Raw genomic sequence first — 19,739 nt, 5'->3', positions numbered from 1 at the left:
ATCGTCTGCAACAGAAGAGTATGATTTTGAAGGTTAACAGTGCAATGATCAAGAAGGCAAGGAAGTATAGTGCTTCCTTGATCCAGTGCCAAGGGTTCCATCATGTAATACATGCCATGTCTCCTGTAAAGGTTCTCCTAAAGAAATTCAGAAAAGAGCAGTCCCTATGAATGTTCCATTGTATGTGATCTCTGGTAAGTATGTTATGTTGAACAATCATTTTAACATTGTCAGCTGTGTGTCGGAGTGTTTTTATCTCATGCACTATGTCCTTGTGTATCTGTTGTAAGGGTTTTTCATTTTGTTGGAATATCCAATTTAGTTTATCAATAGATTTTCGTACTGTATTGTATGTTTCTGATTCGGTGGTAGGCATTTTGAAATAATGGTTAATTCCAAACTCGTGGTTAGATATGTATGTTAATTGAGTTACTACTCCTTTCTGGAGACTATAGTGGAATACTTTCATAGCCTTCTGTGTAATGTGGCAGCCTTCTGATAATGAGTAGTTGAACATACCTGTCTTTGTGACATTTTGCCATACTGTGATGACATATGGTTTGTAGTGGCAAGTAAGTATTCTGTAATTCCCAAGGTCCTCTATTTTTGAGGGGCCTATATACATAGAGATTCTGGAATATAATGGTGTGGAATTCAAGATATTAAAGGTGATGTCAGTATTCTTTCCTATAGGATATAAATCAGAAGTGGGTATAAACCAACTTTTCTTGTTTAACTCTGCCCAAATGAAGGTATTATAAGGGATAATTCATTGTCCATCAATGTATTGTGGAGTGTTGTGAGTAAAGTACCCTACTATGGCTGTTGAGGTAGATATGTCCCATACATGTATTTCGCAGTGAACATTTTCACAGAAAGATTCCTTAGAAGGGTCTAAAATGGATACAGAGTTTGGTGTTTCAAGTCCTTTTCCTGTCAGAAATAGGTTGGTAATTTCCTGGTTTGCTTGTTGGAAGAGTGCCTGTATATGTTGGCATTCTTGAGTTGTTTGTAAGTTTTTAACAGCTTCATTGAGTGTGTTCAAAGCATCTCTTGTTGTGTCATGATATGCCATTAATTCTTTCCTGAGTATCTCCTGTTCCAGACATAATTTCTGTATAAAGGCAGAAGCTGAATATAGTCCTTTGGAGACACAGGCTAATGCTCTAGTTTGTTGTTCCAACAGTGTCTTCAATGTAGTAATTTGTACTTGAATATCCGTGACAATGGCACCTACTCCAGCAATGAAGGCACCTACTGCTGCAAATTGCAATGGTCTTCTGAGGTATTTTGCTCCATGTAAGTTGTAATATATGTTGGGTGCCAGTGTCAGGGTATGAACACACAATTGAGAATCTTTCTGTGTCATATGTCCTAGATCCAATTTCAGGAATATGGGTGTTATCGTGGGTTTAACCAGCAATCTAACTGGTTTATATAAAATAGGTTGAAATGCAGGGGTACAGGTTACTTCAGGAGTTTGCCATGGGGGATTCAATACAGCTCTTTTATAATGTGTGGTGATCCATGAGTGTGCTTCATTAAAGCCACCACGGTGTATCAGGCAAGGTTCTACTCCATCTGGTTTCCGATAGCAGTCTTCATGTGTCATCTTGTATGTATACACTGCATCCTGAGTTGGTCTCAAATGGTACTTAGAATCAGTTTGATCATGTAAGATAGAGTGTGACACCATATCATAGAAATACCATCGATTATTCAATCCTGGTGCCAGCATGTAGAAGTAGTAAGGGAGTTTTACAATTGGAGTTTTATATGACCATCCACTGAAGTCCATGCCTGCGGTCATCCACCATTTTAGATTCCTATTATCAGCTTCTTGTATGGCATAATAAGGTATTATGGTATGTAATAAATCACAATCTATATCTGTTCTTAAGACTGTTTCCTCTAATCTAGGTGGTTGATATCCAAGGAGAGTGACAGGAGGTGTAAGTGGTCTTTGTGTTCTGTCAATTCCGTAAGTGTAGTTAATGAGAGATGAATTATAAATATCCAGTGGAATGTCAACTAGTAGCGATTCTGGATGTTGCAATTCTCAATGCATAAATTTCAAGCATATATGATCCAGAATTGGTTTCATACATTTCAGAGTAGGGAAAGATATATTATGTAATTTCTTCTGTAGGTTTAAGGCATAAATGTTAGAAAGGTTAAAAATTGGTGTGTAGTCATAGAGGAAGTCTGGTTGTAGATTGTGTCTGACTAATCGTGGATAACATTTCGGGCTGCTGGCAAATCCAATCTGGAGTGGTAAGTCACTTTTATTTAGGATTAGGAGTGGGAATCTGGATGTTAATCCATTGGTAAGATTCAAAGGCCAAAAATGAAGGTTAATATTGAAGGGGTTGGAGGCATTGTATCTGTTGTGAAAAATGAAATAGTTTATATTCCAAGAGAAATTACCTTTCAAGTGTTCTGATGTATTGGCAAATGTTGACCAATACCACCAAGAGATATATGTATTTTTAAATGAAGTTCTGTTGGTGTCCAGCATAGCTTCTTCCCTCAAAGTAAGGTCTTCAAAATCAGTGTCTGTGCCATTAATAATGGTCCAGTTGACAGTTCCTATGAAGACTTTTTGTATGTTATCATTTTCCGAAAAGTTGAAGAAGGCTGTGTTAAAGGTAACATTGAAATAATTAGGAAATGCATCAGTTTTGATGTTCCAGCAATAGTCTCCATTTGTTAATCTATGTCTTTTATGTCTTGCTGTGTCAGAACATTTAAAGGGCTGGATTTGTGGTATGAGTATTAGTCCTTGGGTTGCAACGGTTGCTGTCACATTTTCTGAATGATGATTGGTGATATCTGCAAAAACGGATCTTAGACAAACATATGGCTGAAGGTCAATGGGTGTATATTGAAAGTGACTATCTCTCAAGAGTGTTGGATATGGTTGTGGAATAGGATCTGTGAGTACGATGGTATATCTCCATGTTTGTGTGCCCAAAGTCATTATGTTCCACCAGTCTGAAAATGGTAAGAAGGATTCATTTTTTATTGTTAGGTCTGGTTGATAGGCATTTAACAATTCAAATTTTCCAAATATTGGTAAGTTAGGAAAATCTGCAACAATACAAGTTACTTTGGCCAAATTGCCCGATTTTTCCTTTAAGTCATCCACATCATTAGATGCATTAAAGTTTAGATTTAACTTTTCAAATAACACAGTTATATTTTCTTGACACAAATGTGAGCCAAATGGTTCACCTATTGATGGCAGTCATCTGAAGATTGGTTCTAAGAAGTTAATCCTTGTTCCTGTATGCATCCAATTATATGGTTTGATGGTTGGTGAGTTGGGGTTGGTAGTTGTTGAGCTAGTAGAACTAGATGATGTGGAATTAAGTGTAGTTTCCTCCTCATCGTCAACTTCAAAATCATAATCATTGTAATCATCATAATAATAGTTGAAACCTTGTGGGCCTTCCTTTTTCCATAGCTGGAACATCTGATTTGGAAGAGCAAACTTCATAGCCTTTTGGCATGTGAAGTCTGTATCACCATCTTCCCGTACCAGTACCATTGTCATATTTGCATAATTTTTTGAGTATAATATTGACTGGACCCAATATTGAGGTGTAAACTGTCTGTAGTGGAAGGCATATATTGGATGAGACCCCCAATTTTCTTGTACTAGTTCCATATTATGACATCGTAGCGGGTTACTTTCCAGAAGATTGGTGTTAATAGGGTCATCATCTATGGAATGGAATACTGGTGAGTATTGCCCAGTGATGTTTGCCTGACGGTACGGTAAACATTTCATGGAGTATATAAAGCCATGTTTCTGTGCACAGAATTGATATTTATTCCAAACTGCTTGGGTATATGCTGTATGGTTATAAAACCATGGATTTCTTTTCCAGAAGTGTGGTATGTGTCCTCTGGGAACAATGTATTGTTTAACAAATGTATGGAGGTATGATGTGTGATTAAATGAGGGATTTTTGGGTTTTTGTTGTAGTATATTAGATTTTAAAGGAGGTATTGTAGTAGTTGTAGAAGTAGAATCAGCGTTAATGTGGCTGAGAAAAGGCAGAAGTAAGTATACTAATAAAAAATGCTTTCTAGGGGGCATACGGTATAGTTTGTAAATTGGCCACACACGTTTTGTGTCGTTGTGGCAATTTCTGACTGTATGGCACCATGTGTAATGCACTGTAAGTAAAAATGCTGCATACATCAGAGCTACAAGTATGATGGTGTATATAAGTGCTCGTATGCATTTCTGAAGTTGAAAAAGGCTTGGCATTATTGAGGGGTTTAGTGAGTTGTAGTTCTCCTTTTGCATTGGAAGTCCATATGGTATTACCTGGACCATTGGCGAGGATATCAGCCGGTGAAATTGTTTTATCATCTCTTGATCATCAGATGCACTTATCCAGTATGATTTTTGGAGACTTTTCAACTTCAGGTATTTCTGGGCACCTAGGAGGGAATGCTTCATCAAACGGTGAGTGTGTATGTAGGCCTTGTCTGTTATTCAACTCATATACAGATATAAGGATTGCTTTGTCTAATGGTGTGTCTTTGAGATTAGGAAGTTTGTTTTTTAATAATCCATTGAAATGTTCCATGTAACCTGCTGCAGTAGGGTTGTAAGATATGTGAAAATCCCACTGTATATTCATGTCTTTAGCAAGCTTTTGTACAGAGCTTCCAGGAAAGTATGATCCTTGATCTGAATTTATTATTCTTGGTGTACCATATGCTGATATCCATGACTGTAGTGTGAATATAGTGGCTATCTGGTTTGGTTTAGTTGAAGATCTAGCCAGGCCTAGGCCTGTATTGGTATCTATCATAGTATAGACATATTTCTTGTTGTGTAGAGGTCCAATGAAGTCTATTTGGACATGAAAGTTGAACACTCTTGGGAAGGCCATAACTGCTGGTGGTTTAGTTTGGAATCTTAATTGTAATCCAGGGCAATCTGGGCAAGTTCTGATTGCCTCTTTAATGGAGTACCAGGTGGCACCTAAGTTTCTTTCAGTGCACTACTGAAATAGGCCATGAGTGCCTAAATGTCCTAATGCTTTGTGAATATTCTGGAGTTCATTAACATATATTTTAGCATAGGGTTGATTATTAATTTTCCATTCTGGTTTCCTGGAAAGTTTAATTTTAGTGGGCCCCAAAGCAGTAGGCTTCCACGGGGCTTTATTAGTAAATCTAATAGTGTATGTTCTGGCCAACTGATCAACTATATCATTCTGTTTGATTTATAGTCTGTCTTGCCTGTGTGAGCATCAACATGTTCAACATATATTTTTATATTGCTATTAGCTATTGTTTTCCAAATTTCTTGTTCCCACACTGGTTTGCCATTAATACAGAAATCAGTTTTACACCATTTGGCTGACCATATGGCTGTACCATTGCAAACGCACCATGAGTCTGAGAATATGTGAATAGTTGTTAATTTGTTAGAAATAGAATGTTGAATTGCTAAGTTTGCAGCTATCAGTTCTGCTATTTGTGCTGACTTGTCCATCCCCTGGTCCGAAAGGATAGTTTTAGTATGGGGGTTGTATGCCACGGCTTTCCAGTGTATTTGGTTATTATGTACTGTAGATGAGCCATCCGTAAACCACGCGTTACGATGCTCGGCATTTGCTCCCCATTGTCCTATAGGTGATGTGATTTCTTCTTTAATGGGTACCGGGGATGGTACCAGAGGTAGTGCACATATTTCTTCTGTCAGGTGTCCTACAGTTTTGGAAGAACTAAGAATAGTATCCTGCAATGTTTGTTGTAGGAACCATTTCCACTGCAGTACTTTGGGTTCCATGCATACTGATGCTAAGTCTTTCTCATTCATCTTTATCCATTCCAGACGTGGTATCAGTGTACGTATTATTATTTTGTAATTTCTTAGTGAAAGTCCTAACGTTTGTATGGCAGTACATAAGGTCCATGCTAGCTTTTCAAATAGAGAGTATCTGTTGGGTGCATAAGGAAAGCATTTGCAATAGAAGCCAAAGGGTCTCACATTGCCAGGGTTTTTTATATATATTCCCCATGTACCATGTCCATCTACAAATAATATATCTATGATAATATCATCACCAGGTTGTGGAATATACATTTGGGAGTATAATTGTAAATATTCTTTAGCTTGAGCAAATGCAATCTGTTGGGGTTCTGACCATTCAAAATCTGCTGCTTTCCTTGTGATTTTGTATATGGGTTTCAATATAATATGTAAAAAGTGTAAATGCAATCTCCAATATCCAAACAGTCCTATTAAATGTTGAGCTTCAGTTTTGTTAGTAGGGTTTTTTAGGTTGCTAATCTTATTAATTACATTTTCTGGTACCTTGGGTCCTAAGGCAGTCCAATGGACGGCCAGGAATTTGACTGATTGGGATGGACCCTGTACTTTATCTGGATTAATTGTCCATCCTGCCTCTGTTAATGTCTTCATTACTATTTCTTTGACCCTCTTCAAATCCTTTTCATTGTGTCCAATAATTAATATATCATCCACATATGAGAATAATTTAACTTCAGCTGGCATTTTATTCCATGGTAAGTTTTGTTGTATGGTTGCATGGGCAATGATGGGACTATTTTTATATCCCTGAGGCAATCTCTTAAATCTATATTGCTGGGAATTCCATGTAAATGTGGTTATTTCTCTGGATTTAGGTGCTAAAGGTATTCCAAAAAACATATCTGATAAATCTATGGCCACAAACCATTTTGGTGAAAAGTTTTTTATATCTGCAAATATGCCTTCAATATCAGGTAATGAGCCGGGAATAGCAGAAGTTAATTGGTTGATATTTCTGTAATTAACAGTGAATCTCCAAGTTCCATTGGGTTTTTTTTACTGGACAAATGGGGCTATTATAATTGAATGATTGTGTTCACTCAATTATATCTTTCTGTAAGAGTTCATGTAAGGTTTTTGTAATGTCCTCATGCCCTCCTTTTAAGGGATACTCTTTAGTAAAACATGGTGGGATTGTAGGTAATACTACTGGTTCAATATTTACAGCTGCCAAGGTTACATCGGTGCAATGTTCTATTTTAGGAAATTTCCCACAGGATCTCAAGGGTATCATTTCTCCAAAAATGTTTAACATATTGTCCATCCCTAGGACACATGTTGGTGTTTCAGCAATTACTGTTTTACCCTTCACCTGGTCTCTGTTGTACATCAAGAATATTATATCTACCACTACAGCCCTTAGGGTATTGCCTGTTACCCCCATTATTGCACAGGGGCTCCCTTGAGGTTTATGCCATAACAGGGAGGGTTGTACAATAGTTACTTCACTCCCAGTATCTATTAGGAAGTGTAAGTGTAATTCTTGTTTTCCGATAATACAACAGAGATTTACAAAGGGTCTATTATCTATTTCCTGTGGAATGGTTGTACATGCCCGATAGGTTTCTGTGGTTGGGTTGGAAATGGGTTTGTATTTGTTGTTCTCTGATAGTTCCTTCTGTCCTGTCCTGAAGGATTCTGTCTGTTTCCTCTGTCTGGTCTCATAAGAGACCTTCTCTGGCATGGGTTTCTGACATTCTGCCAAGTTTGGCTGGGTGATCTGCTTATCAAAGGCCTTCCATTCACAGTCCCCTCATCACCTGGCCATAAGTGGCAGGGGAATGTGACCCATTTTTTGGCAAGATATTATTATATTGTCCAAACGGAATTGGCACAGGTGTGGATTCTCTCCTGATAGGGAATGAGAATCTGGGCCATGGGGTCAGGTGGTGGATTTAGTTGTAGAGAATGTCATCTGGGGTTTTTCTTTGATATCTCTAGTCTGTTTGAGGTGCTCTACTACTTCTATTAGATGGTGCATGCCTGCTAAGGCTGCAGTCAGTTGATACTGCATACTGTCGGGTGCGCCTCTTATCAGCACTCGCTGTATAGCAAGCGTCAGCTGGGTCCTTAATGGTGTTGTATTTGGGTCTGGATCATATATTTTGCATATTACTGCTAGTTTTCTGACAGCTTTAATGCCTTCTTCTGGCGTTTCCCATCTACATTTATCTTCAAAGTCCCCTAGGTCTAAATTGGGGAAAGCTATTACCCACGCTTGGGCCACCCAGTTGAATAAGGACATTACAACGTCTGGGCTGGCTTCTATGAGTCTGCTCGGGGCTTCCTGTACTCATGGGTGCTCTGCTATAGTTATCAAATTGGTCATTTCTTTGGCATTTAGTTGGACTGCAGTTCCTTCCTTGTGCCACAGCTTCGCCAAGAACTCCCCATCCGTCATTTCTCTCTGTGCAAAGTCCATCCTAAACTGTTGCAACTCAGCACGGGTGAGGTCACGAGTCTCAACCGTGCGTTCCTCTCTTCCTGGAGTTCCCAATATGGGTCAAGGGGTTACGACCATTTTTATAGTGGATATGGCGTTCGCGTCATATATATCCTTAAGGAAAGGATTGTTTTCTGTAAGGCCTCTCTGACTAGTCTTTTACCTCTAAGTCTGTCATTATCTACATCATCTATGATTTTGCATAATATTCCTGGTACTTCCCATTTTTCGGCCCTAGCCAATATGGGAGTGACCACCTTGGGATAGCTTAGTGAAATTTCAATGGAGATTCCTTTTTTATATTTAGGCATCTTTCCTTGTACCAGCTTTTCACGCTGTCTCCATGGAGATTGAGGCTTTAATTCCCTAGCATCCTTGCCTAATTTCATATTTTCGACATTAAAAAACCAGAGTTGGCTCTTGGGCTGGGGATGTAGCTCGATGGTGGAACACTTGCCTAGCATGCTCAAGCCCCTGGGTAACAACCCCACCATAGCAAAAGGGACAGGGTGGGAGAGAGATGGCTCTTTGTAGCTTTCTGAACATGTAAAGGCAACTGAATCTCTAAGAAAACATATCATTGATAAATGCACCCTATGCAGTTATTTCACTCAGGAACACAGGTTCCCTCCTGCTGATTATCCACCTTCTTGTCCTGGATATCCATATACTGGCCAGTGAAGATGAAATACTTGTGCCTTGTATCAGTCACCTCCTCCTGCTGACATCTGAGGTTGCCAGTGTGCTATCAGAAAGAGTAATGCTGGGAGGTTTGCACTTGGCTTTAGACCACACTTCAACTTAGACTGAACACATGGCAATATTTTTACACTGATTTAAAACCACATGTAATAATCTATAATTTAGATTCATGAATTCTGTTTTATGGTTTTAAGATTTGAATTTCTGTTATTCCTGCATATTCCTGAATTGCAGTCAAGATTCAGGTACTCTCAGCTCTCAACATCCCGCAGCTACCTCCCAGCACATTCCACCACCTCTACTCTCCTACAGTAGTCAGGATAAGGAGATGAAGCAGAGTTACCCCTGTTACTTCAGACCAATGCTGTTCAATAGAATTTTCTGCAAAACAAAAATGTTCTCTTCCACACTGTCCAATACAGCATCCAGAAATCACATACTGCTACTGAGCACCTGAAGAGTGGCCAGTGAGACCAAGGAGCCAATACAAAATGTTAACTTTAGCTGGGTGCAGTGCTATAACATATCTGCAATTCAGCAACTCTGGAGGCTGAGGAAGGATGATCTTAAGTTCAAGACCACCCTCACCAACTTAGCTAGACCCTGTATTAAAATAGGGCTGGGGATGAACCTCTGGCAAAGTACCCCTGGATTCAACCCCCAGTGGCCCCCAAAAAAGTTAATTTCAGTAGACACATGTAGCCATCAGCACAACTGTACTGAGCAGCATGGTTCTACCTTATGACTGCCTCTGTGTTATCATGAAAACCCTGCTTGCCTGAGGTACACACCACTACATGTTAACCCCAGACCTTTTGGTAGGCTTTGAAATTGTCCAATTTTCTTCATACCTCCTGCTTCCATCATTCTAGGTGACTTCAGGAGCTGTTCTTAACCCCTGTCCAGTGGTTTGACACTCTACTTTGTCATCCTCCTTAGAGGACATCACTGGACTCTCATCATCAGAGATCATGCCTGAAAACACCAACACTCCAGACTCCTACCCCTGGGCATCTCCTCTCCTACCCCTGGATCTCACCACAGCAGCCAGACACCAACCTTTGAGCCCTTCGTATTCACAACCCCCTGCGAGCTTCCTAGTTCCTCTCTGTCTGCACTGGAGTCCATGTAATTAATTACTCATGGCCCTGACTTCTACACCTCTCACCTTCCATTACACCATCTGACTGGCAGCAAAATCCTAAGCTCAGCTGATGAGGATAACCTCACTTCCAGTCCACAGCTGAGCTTTGCTGGAAGTCACCCAACTGTACAGATATACCATCACCATCTCGAGTGGACAACTGACACATGCTGGCCACATGGCCTTCTGTAATCAGTGAGCTCCAGGACTTCAAGGTGACTCCTCACACCCTCCCCTTCTCCACCTTCCTGAAAGCTCCCATCTGTGAGTCTGTTGACAACATCAGGTCCAACTTCAAAGAGGAGAAAACCCTGAGACAAGAACTCCCTCTCCCTCTCTGTCTTTTCACAGCTAACCTTCTAAGACAGGAGTTGCCTCTTACATGTTTATGCATCAAAACCAAGTCAATGCTGGGGTTCAGCCCAGGGCCTTCAGCATGCCAGCAAGCACAGACACTGAGTCTCTGGGATTGAACGATGATCCTCTGCCACTAACCTTCATCCCCAACCTCTTATTTTTGTTTATTTTGAGTTAGGTTCTCACTGAGTTGCCCAGGCTGGCCTAGACCTTTCAATTCTCCTGACTCAGGCTCCTGAGTCACTGAAATAATGGGCATGTGCCACCATGCCTGGATTCTATCAATGTTTAAATTAAGAAATACTCAAACATTCTTAGAAAGTTACAAAAACTGCTACAAAAATGCACCCACCTACCCACTATCAGTTTTAACTAAGATCTTGTATATTTGTTTCTCATTATAAGACACAGATCTTTATACATTGTTAAATAAGGGCATGATGTATACTTTCTTGTAACACTGCTTTTTCTATTCACCATTATGTTTGTGATTCATCCATGTTTATTTGTATATAGCTTTATCATTTTACTCTTTTATCTACAGTTTGAATGAAAGCTATTCATTCTCTCTCCTATGACAGTTTAGTTTCTAATACATCAGCATTCAAAAATGCTACAATTAACACATGTAACAACTGATCTATGATAAATAATTAAGAATGGAAATGTGGAATTAGGGATGTACACAAAATAATAGACTATTTCATGAAGGTTGGAAACAATCACTCAAAAACCCAAAAAAAAAAAACAAAACAAAAAAAGAAAAAAACTTAGAGCTACTGCCCAATAGATATCTGAAAATGCTTATGACATGATTGTTTTCTAAAATTCTCCCAGCCATAAGAATGCAAAATGTTTTATGTAATGAAGGAGAAGTTTACATCTATTCTCACTGAACTGGCATACAATTATTGCTCCAACTAATCAGTCATTCCTGTCCTCACCTAACAAGGGCAATCTCATATTGCTTTGTTATAGAAGTACTTGAAATCTGAGAACATATACTTTTCCATTTCCTCTTTCTAGTTCTTATACTTGGCCAGTATGTGCCAAGCTGCTTTTATCAACACTGATGCTTCTGCTGCTTGACCAACTCAGACACATACCATCACTGGGGTCTAGCTTCAGTTCTGAGCAAATGCACAGTGACCAGAGGTGGATGTGGCTCATTGCTACTGTAACTACTTTGTGAAATTAAGCCCATTGATGAAGTGAACATATATTTTTGTAGCCAAATTAGGATGATTCTGTCCATGAAAAAACAATTACAGTTACTTCATTGAAATAACTGTTATAACAAGTACAATGGTCTGCTAGCCTACCTGCATAAAGCTTTACCTTGAGACCTGAAAGCATATTCATCTTTAAATATAAAATTTGTGGCTTTTAGGCCAACAATCTTTCTGGAAGAGGTAGAATTTTCAATAAATTTAGCAAGATTTGGGGGCTTGATTTTATTTACATGTGGTATGGGTAATTGAAAGGAGTAGACTTGGATGTCTGACAAAGAAATGGCAAGCCCCTAGTGGACAGCAAGCCAAAATGACATAAGTGTCACAAGAGCACTGCACCAGGGAGATAAGACATCATCTGGATCAGAATTGGAAACAAGCCAAGAAAAAGGATATATAAACTCACCTCTCAGACAGCTCCTCAGCTCAGCTCAGATCTCCTGACAAATCCACGTCAGCCAGGTTCACGAGCCCCATCGATCATCCATTGAGACTGCCAAGGCTCTGCTGCTCTGATGGCTTCATGACCAGCAGAGCCTGCCTGTCCTTGATCCGCGGACCATTTGCCGGAGGAAGTTCCGAGACCAGCTGTCATCTTCCCTCTGACTAAGATACGTGGCATTCAAGGTCTTCGGAATCAACAAGACAGAGAGGACTTTGGACTATTTGATTGAGGTGTGTTTATTTGCCATACAATTTTATTGAAGTGTGATATTAGGAATATTAAGGTTAAGATACGGATTGTGTTGTCCCAAGTGTATCAAATAAAGCCAATTTGTTTGGAACCAAATTCTAGTCACTTGCCTCTCTGCTGCTTGTGACAGTTGGCATAATCATCAGGACCCAGCTGTAATTCAGCTATTATCCAAATTGGTAATAGGTCCAAACTCAACCGATAACCTACTCAGAATAAGCCTCAAGTACTCTGGTCCACCATCTGTGGGTGAAACTCCAAAAGTCATGACCAGGGAATCCTGGTTTAAGAGCGGTCTGGTAGTGAATCTTGAGCTGAAACTCTAAAAACCACGACCAGAGTAATATGGTTTAAGAGTGGTCAGGTAGCAAACTCATGGTGGAAACTCCAAAAGCCCCAGTCGGGGAAACCTGGTTTAAGAGCGGTCAGGCTGAGGTGTGACTAGGTCAGCCAAGGCAGTGGTAGAGGAAACTGTGGGGGTGCTGCATCGGTAGTGGATGCTCCAGGCTAGCTACAGTGGTAGCAGATCCCCAGATGATGAATGGACTGTAAAGTGGAATGAGGACTTAAGGTGGATGTCAGTGCAAACCTGGACCCTAAATTATATAATTGATTGGTATAATAGAGAAGTAAACAAATTGGCTTGCAATATTGATAAATATTCCCATATAAGGTGGAAAGTGCAAATTGTGACATTAAGAGTGCTCTATAGGGCAGCAAAATGGCTTGTGAGGGAAAAACAGGAATGAACAAACTTTGTAAATTGTTTCTGTAGGAAGGATGAGAAGCATCTCTAATACTGTGTTTTCAAAGGTCCAGGTCACCATTATTTCTCTTTAGCTCCCTGGGCTTGCTGTTCAGGTCACTCACTTTTTGTCTTTGGTGTTGCATTCTACAGCAGTGTCTCCTAATAAATAAATTAGTGACCTGCTTCCTAAAAATAAACTCCTGGAAATTCACCTTGAATGCCAATTGAAAACAGGAAGCCAGAATGAATTCAATATTAACTCCCATGTTTTTCTTTATCAGTCCTTTTATATCATTATAATGTGCTACAATGCCAAATAACTGTCACAGCTGTGATGGCGAGAAGTGCTTTAAGAGAGCACATGCTCAGTGGAGGGCCTTGTGTGGAGTGACATCTGTGATAGAGGCAAGTAACCGAAATCAGTTTGATCTGATTTTCCCCCCATTTGTTTGCTACAGAATTAGTGAATTCTCAGCAAACTGAATCTTCCATCAATGCAAAACCTTCCCTAGAGAAATGTGCCCAACAGAGACAAAAGAGACAGAATTGTGCCTCACTAAGATCATCATCTTTTGCACCTGCAAATCATAAATTCAGTACTCCAAGTAAGGGTTAGACGTGTGTTTCTTGGGGTGGAAAGAGTGACCTCTGAGCTTTGTATTCTGTTTCCTAATGGTGGAGTGCCCTGAGCACATGGTGTCTAAACACAGTCATCTTCAATAAGTAAAACTGAATGCACAGATACTGCCAGCATCACTTAAGAAATCTCGCCCCGCAGCTTCGCGCTTCTGCGGAGCCGCGGCCGCCACCTCCGCCTGTGCGGCCGACTGCCCGCGCGCGGCCCGCGCGGCCGCTCTGCGGCTCCGCTCCGCGCCGCGCTCGCCCGACTCACGCCGGTTTTATATTTAGAAAGAGCTGAGCCATCCTCCCAGCGGCCCCCCGCCGGGCCCCTCGCGCGCCCGCCCGCCCTCGCTCGCTCGCTCGCGGCTCGTCCTGCCCACCTGCCGCCGCCCGCCCCGCCGGCGCTCCCCACGCGGAGCCGGCACGCGGCAGCCCGGCCTAGCCGCCCCGCCACTCGCGGAGCAGCCTTCCGCGGCCCGGGCTCTGGCCGGACGCGCGGGCCTCTGACCTGAGTCCGAGCCGGTCTCCATGCCCGGGATACTGCGCAGGGCGCCGCAATGAGGTGGGCGCCAAAGAGCGAGGTGTCCCGCTGGCCAGGCCTGAGGAGCCGCGCGCTGCAGTCGGTGAGGAGCTGGGCCGGGCCTCCGGGCCGGGCCGCCGGGCCAGGGGAGACTCTCGAGGCGGGGCCGAAGCTCGGGTTTTAAAGGTCTGTTGCTGTCACGTTGGCTGGGCCCGACCTGAAGAAACACGGCTGTCCAGAGGAAGAGACGTGGACTCGGGAAAGTAGAGCCGGGTTCGGAGTCGGCGGGAGGAGGCCCCGCCCTGCGCTGCCGCCGAACTTCTCGGCCCCGGCGCTGACTCAGTCCGGGGCGAGCCCGGGAGGCGTGCGGTGCTGATGCCGGGGGGGGGGGGACCGGGCTGCGGAGAGAGGGAAATTCGCCGAGCCCTGCGAAAAGTTAAGAGTTCCAGGTGAACTGTATACGCTTATATGAGCCATTAAATGTTTGATGATACGTTAAAAAAAAAAAAAAAGAAATCTCAGTGTATTTAAGTGGGATATTTTTGTATGTCTAGTAAATTGTTTGCAACTGATACCACTTCAAAGTTTGTGGGATAGTAGACAGTTACTATAGACATTAATTCCAACAACTCAGTTCATGCTCATCTGGAAACAGAAGATGATTCTGATAGATACGGCCTCAGTTACTTGGCATCAGTCACCTCTTCTCAGTCAGGTACAGATGTGTTTTAAAATGGAGACATTGAGTTTCTATCCTCACTTCCTCCCTGACCCAGCTGGGGACTTGTTCTTATTGTGCTACAGGGGTGCTCACTGTGCACGCCTCTCCTGTCTTACTTCCAGTCCACCTGGAAAACCAGTTTTGAGCCAGAGTGCTAATGTCACACTCTGCTTTACTAAAAGAGCAACAAGGGTTACCTCAAGATATCAGGGTTATGGGTTATTTATTTTTATTTTTTGTACCTTGCTTATTTCTCAGGAATTTTTACAATGAAACTACATTTTTAAAACTAGGAAAAAGTTGTTGAAAAGCTGTTCTGCCAACATAATGCATATTAAAGGAAAATAATGTTTTCTCTTTATTTTCTTCTTTAGCAAAAAGAGAGCTTATGTCAACACCAGTGACTGTGGATTATAGTCCAACGCAACCCCCAAAGAAAATTTATCTCCCGAATTTAGTCATCTACTTAGCAGAAATGAAAGCAATCCAATTAGGTAAGTTCTTTGAAATGGGAATAGGTTATGATTTTTAAAGTGTCAACTTATGCCTCCAGCAATCAGTAATTTTTCAACCACTGGGAGCTCTGTGGGTTTAAGTCATTTTCATGAACATCATAGTAAAAATAAAGCACTACAGTGTGAGGAAACAGTTTTTAACCATGTAAGCTTGCTAGTACTAGACTCTTCAGTAGCATCTCAGCACCCCATACAGCTTTTGGATATAGAATGAGGATTTTTTTCTTTCTTTTTTGTCTTTCTGAAAATGTTTTATGATACAGGGAAACTTTGAACCATTTGGGTAAGAAAGTGGGCTGCACTAGGGTGGCTGTGGCACCAGATACAAGTTTACCTGCTCCTGAGCAACTGTCCTTACCATGACAGGGGCAGACCCTGGGGAGGGAGGACCTTGTCTTCTGGTCCTAGACCCAGCTCCAGTTGGTCTTGGGAAGTTGTAACCACACTGAACTTCTTCTTTATAAACTGTGATCATGATACCTGCCCTGCTTATTTAACACTGTTGTAAAATGGGATAACACAGAATTAAATCCTTCTTTGTTGTTTCTCTGATTATTCTGTTGCTCTTTGAATTTATTTTAAATAGTTATTCTAATTATTCTCTAGCCTTCAGATCAGGATAATTCCTTCCAATCAGAATCTCTTCCCAGTTTGTCAATAATTTAAAATGCACTAGGTCTTTAGAAGTTGAGCAGGAGGGTAGAGAGAGCAGGCAACAGACTTTGCTAAAACCTTGAAACTATGTTGGTTGTTGTTTTTCTTTCTCAAAATAAAACTATGAAAAATCGTTAAGGGATTTTGAAAAAGTCTCTTAAACTATATTTATCATAATATCTATTATTATTATTGCAACCATTATGATCTAAGCAGCCAGCATAACTTCCATGGCCCCTTTCCAGTGCATTTTTTCAGATCCATTGAGAAACCTTTACCAAAAGTCCTCACACCAGCAATCTCCATGAACAGGTGCTCACAGGACACTGCACAGTGAGGTCTATTCATACTCATCAACAAGGCCCTGAGCACCTGCTGTGTGCTTGATGTGGAATCAGGTGTTGGGTCTGCAGCTGTACAACATGCAAAGATTAATTCATGAATAAAGTCAGACAGGTTGTGCTTGGCACCTATGCAAGGCCACACACTTTGACAGTTGCTGCAGATTCAGGGGCAACAGAGTCAGCATGGTATCTGCCCTCCTGGAGGCAGACTTCACAGTGTTCACTCACGAAGGTGGTTGATGCTCTGCAGATGTAAGAGTGCACTTGGGGATGTTCATGGAGAGGCTTTTGGAAAGTGTCTTAGGAGCCCCTTACATAGAAGGAGACTGGTCAGCAGAGGAAGAGGGCAGGGAATGATCTCTGCAGGGGCAGCAGTGCCCCGAGGTAGAAAGAGCTGGTCATGAAGAGGAGGGTGAGACCAGGAGGCAAGGCCAGCAGTCTGGGCCCAGAGAGTAAGGACAGGTGCCGAGGACTTCTAGTCCAGGGACAGACCAAGCTGCTGCCAGTTGTGCAACTCAGTGGCATTAGCTTTGGAGGCAGGAGGAGGTGGAGGCACCCTCCACTAAACAGCAGTTCCTTGCTGAACAGAAAACTGCAGGACTCACAAGCATTGCCTTAACAGCTGAGTCCATGCAGGCTGCTGGAGCAGGTAACCTGGTGCTTACAGTTCTTTGTGCACAACACTAGTTTATTGCTCACAGCCCTGAGAGCTGGAGTCCAAGATCAAGGCACCAGATTTCGGGTCTGGTGCAGTCTTCAGAGTGGAGCCTTGTCTCCTCCCTTGTCAGAGAGTGAAAAAGCCCCCAGGGCCTCTTCTAGAGCCAACCCTTCAGGAGGGCACCCAGCTCTGCAGACTCTTAGGGAGCATGACTCACATCTCATAAGAGAGGCCCTCTTGGCCTTGTCACCCCTGAATCCCCCACCTCCAAATCCCATCACATGGAAACTGAGTTTCAACATGCAGATTTGAGGAGTGAACACTCAGATCACAGCATACGCTGTTTTCACACAGCAGGACCTTCTGCCACAGGTCCCAGGATGAAGTTCCAAAGCAATAGTTCCTGCTCCAAATTGCAATGGGCTGGAAGGATACCTTGGCATTGAAATCTGTGACCAGGTCATTTCTGATGGCACATCTGCAATTTGCTGCAGACTGACTCCATGGCTATGTCTACACAGAGTAACCGGGGAGCTTCTCCAGTGCTCCACATTATCTACCCTCCTCAGGACACTGCTTCAGCCTCAATTTGCTTTCCAACATGAATACTCTAGAATGGCTTCCCTGAGTCCCCTCCTTCCTGAGAACCTGATGTTGTGAAGTCTGAATAGCATGCATTCCTGAAGTGGACAAGTGCTTACCAAGCACCTGCTATGTACCAGGGACTCTGCCACGCGTCCAGACTACAAGCACCAAAAAGACATGCCCCTGACCCAGGGAAGCCTTTGACACATCATTTTCTGTGACTGAATCAAACTATCTGAAGCTGAATGCTTAATATAGAGAACAAAATTATTCAGCTCAGAGTTGGAGAGGTCTAAGAGCATGCACCTGCATCTGCTGGACTCTGGTGAGGGCTTTGTTACAAATAAGATTTCAACAGCTGGAAGATACCACAGAACAAAACAGGAAGGAAGAGATGGGGCTCAGACAGGCAAACTTGCTTTAAAACTTACTTTTCAGCGAGAACTCATTCTCTCTTTGGGACCAGTGTTAAGCCCTCCTGAAGGTGGCATGCCTTGACCTCACCACCTCCTTCTGGGCCATAGGTCTTAGAGGGTCCACCTCCTCCCACATCACCCCTTGGGGCCCAGGATGATCACAAGGATCCTAAGACTTGAAGCAAAGGGGTCAGTGAGCAAAGGAACTGTGATGAGAAGAGGAGAGGAAGGAGGAGGAGGAGGAGGAGAGAAGAGGAGAAGCAGGATTCTAAGTTTTCAGATTCTTCAGGAGGAGGGCCCACCTAATCAATAGCAAGGCATGAAGGATAAAAGTCAGTCTCTGCAAGGACCAAAAATTTGACCAAAAACCAGACCCAGGAGAACAAGAAACTCGAGAGGACATCAGCTACCTGGAAGCACTGTGGGACATGGTTTGAAATGTCTTGGTACACAAATCCCCAAATTTCAGGGCTGGGCAGTACCCAAAGGGACTCTTGGGCTCCCACCTGCACAGCCGAGGTTTTAGGCTTTGCTCTGCCTGCAGAGCCCTCCTCAGAGCTTGTAGGTCTAGCCCCTTCTGTGACCAGCTGTCCCCCGGTGTCTCCATCCTGGGAGAGGCTGCCTGTCCCTCAAGCAAGCCACACACACACACACACACACACACACACACACACCCCACTGTCTTCATTGTATTTTTATTTGCATAGTAGCATTTTACTCAAGTTACCTCACTGTATTCAGCATGTCTTTTCCATCACAGTTTAAACTTCTGGTGATTAGGAACTTTGCCTAGACCCATTTCTTGCTGTATCCTGATGTCTCCACCAGTTCCTAGAAAATAATTATATTGAATAAAATGATGAGTCAACTTATTTTACAGGTTAACAAGTGGAGACTGAGAAGTGTTAACTAAATTGCCCTTAGCCACTTAGCCCCCTGGCATTTGGGACTCTTGATCCTCCTGGGAACCCAAAGTCTGATGATTACAAGATGTGAGAAGATGGCAAAGATGACATATTTCCTGTAGCCAAGTCTTTAAACTAGGGGAGAGACTAATATTGAAACCTTCCTGAAGCACAAATATGTGACTTCCAGAGGAGTATTTGATTATTTTTTTTCATTTTGCCAATGTCATTAGCAATTAGAAAAACCTTCCAACCTTAAGGCCAGCATACTACCTAGCATTACCTGTTAAGATCATCAAATCCTCCTAAACAAGAAATTGATGTAGAAACCACCACCCCCCAATCTTTTCTACAACAAAACTGCTGTAGACTACAACAGCACTGCCAGACCATGTGGTGTGTAAACTGCTGCGTGCCTTAGAAACTGATTGATAATTTGAGCATTGGGCTCCCATGCTTGCAGGCTGGTCTGGAAGTCAAACCCAGAACCCATGCTCAGGGCAGCTGAGGACCTCACACAAAGCAATCACAGTGCAGCACCAGCACCCTGGTGTCCCTCAGGCCACATGGAGCAAATAACAACTGAGCACACTGAGCCTGGCCTTAATTATGTAGAA

The sequence above is a fragment of the Sciurus vulgaris genome (assembly GCF_902686455.1).
Source record: "Sciurus vulgaris genome assembly, chromosome: 18".
Lineage (NCBI taxonomy): Eukaryota > Metazoa > Chordata > Mammalia > Rodentia > Sciuridae > Sciurus > Sciurus vulgaris.
This window is presented reverse-complemented; position numbering follows the sequence as displayed.